Source organism: Myotis lucifugus, unplaced genomic scaffold (genome assembly GCF_000147115.1).
Source record: "Myotis lucifugus unplaced genomic scaffold, Myoluc2.0 scaffold_121, whole genome shotgun sequence".
Taxonomy (NCBI): domain Eukaryota; kingdom Metazoa; phylum Chordata; class Mammalia; order Chiroptera; family Vespertilionidae; genus Myotis; species Myotis lucifugus.
The window spans coordinates 1,226,862-1,229,158 of record NW_005871169.1 but is presented as its reverse complement, the minus strand read 5'-3'; the positions used below and the strand labels follow the sequence as shown (position 1 = coordinate 1,229,158).

Below are 2,297 nucleotides of genomic sequence, written 5' to 3'. Positions count from 1 at the left end.
GATGTCATGAAATTTTTTGAGCACCTTTTAAATAATATACATGCTTCATTCCTGGCCAGCTACAGTTGCTTTTGGAGTTTCCCTTATTTTAAAGAAAAATTTCAGACAGGTTTCTGAAATTTTATAGTTATAGTTCAACGATCTCTTTATTCTGTATCTTCGGCAATTGTCAGAGAGTCTGGTCTGGATCTTACTGTTCTTTTCTCTCAAAAGAGATGGATCTTACTGTTCTTTTCTCTCAAAAGAGATGAAGACAATTCCTATTTGAGAGTCATAATTTAAGGCTCTTCTCACCTGGTGTTGCCATAGATGGGTTGAGGGTATATGGATGCACCAAGTGACTGCCCCTTGGAGGGACATGCAAAATTCTGAAAAATTCTGAGAAGCACTGGTCCAAGAGATAAAGTAATCATCTCTTTTCTGGTTTTTCTGACATAAGATCGCCAGAAAGTTTGGTACTTTATATGACAATAATTTTCTATAGAAAAGCACTCAAAGAATTATAACATGTGCCCTAAGCGTTTTCGTTTTTAGGAGATTGTTATTAAAAATAGCACATATAAAAAGAAAAAAATACCACATATGGCCCTAGCCATTTTGGCTCAATGAATAGAGCGTCGGCCTGAGGACTGAAGGGTCCCAGGTTCGATTCCGGTCAAGGGCACATGCCCAGGTTGTGGGCTCGATCCCCAGTAAGGGGCATGCAGGAGGCAGCGATCAATGATTCTCTCTTATTATTGATGTTTCAAGCTCACTCCCCTTCCTCTCTGAAATCAATAAAAATATATTAGAAAAAAAGGAAGTTCTCAACAGGTCTTCCTCATATACTATATCACATATGAGTTGCAGGCGCTGGGATCTCTCAGACTCAGTCTTTTGAGCCAGTGTGGGGGCATTCAGAATGGTCCGGCATTTAACATACCATCGGAGGCTGTCCTACAATATAGCTTTTAACAAAACTAGGCTGTCCTGAGCCCCTGGTAATAGAATTGTTTACCTTTACACCACGAAGGTTGAGAAAGCACCAGATCTGCATGTGGCGTGTGCCCAGGCTGACTTAGTGGAGCCCGTACTGTGAGACCTGAAGTTCTAATGAGTTTGTTTAAAGCGAGAAAACATGTCAGCAGGGCCTGTGGTGGATCCATGTGTGCTAAATGTTTCCGTGACAGGATCAAGCGTACTTTCCTTCCTAAGGAGCAGAAAATCGTTGTGAAAGTGCTGAAGGCACAAACACAGTCAGAAAGCTAAATACAAACAAAAAAGAAAGCTTGTTTTGAGTAATAAAAGCAAATAAAAGACTTGTTCTGGTATTTCTCTTGTAAAATAAAGCCTCGTAGAATAAATTGTTATTAAGGATACAAACATTTAACAACATTCGTTATGTTATTAAATGATTCTTATCGAAGTGGCAGGGAGCGAACTTTCTCCTGAAAATGAGAAGCACACTAGGTGTGTTTTCTTTCTCTGCTTTCCATTTCATAAATAATTTTATTTTTTTTCTGGGGAGTCAAATGTTGAATTTTATGTTTAGCTGATCTTATATCAAGATTTAAAAAAATACATTTTCTTCAAAAGACTTACATTTTAAAAAAGGAATTAACCTTAAAAATTCCTTAAGAAGTATGCTTTAAAAATTGCTGCAGAAATTGAGAAAAAAACCTATTTGACTTTTTCTTTGACTTTATAATGAAACTGCATATTGACTGTATAATGAAGCTACAAACTCTGATATTTGCCAAGAGATAATATAAGGATGGATCTTTTACATCTTTGAATATATAAAAGCTGTTCGAAATATTTCCTATCCAAAAAACCTTCTCTTGACCTTCATCTCCCACTGGTTCTTGTTTAATTTCTTTGCTGCCTGCATTAGCGAACCTCTTTGAAATAGTTGTGGATACTTTCTGTCTTCTCATTCTCTACAGAACCCACTCTAATCTTTGCATCATTCTACACCTGTTTTTTTTTTTAAATCCACATGCTCCCTGTTGCTAAGCCCAGTGGTCACTTCCCAACCCTATCTGGCTGATGGAGCAGCAGCATTTGACATCATTGGTTGCTCCTTTCTCTTTGAAACTGTGTCTGCATTTGGTCACGAGAATACCATTTCCTTTTTGTTCTGTATCTGCCTCATTAAATTGCTGAATCTCTGTGTTTTTTGTTTTTTTTTCTGGATCCTACTTGGCTTTTTGGCCTCAAATATTGAAGTATCTCAGGTGTAGTCTTTAGATCTTTTCTCTGTCTATATTCACTTACTTGGGTTATCTCATCTTGACCCAGAGATTGACTCTCAAAAA

At 37.4% G+C, this 2,297-nt stretch overlaps 1 pseudogene; it reads left to right on the top strand.

Moving 5' to 3' along the window:
* Positions 1-901: 901 nt before the first annotated feature.
* Positions 902-1,248, top strand: LOC106697959 (annotated as a pseudogene).
* Positions 1,249-2,297: the final 1,049 nt, after the last annotated feature.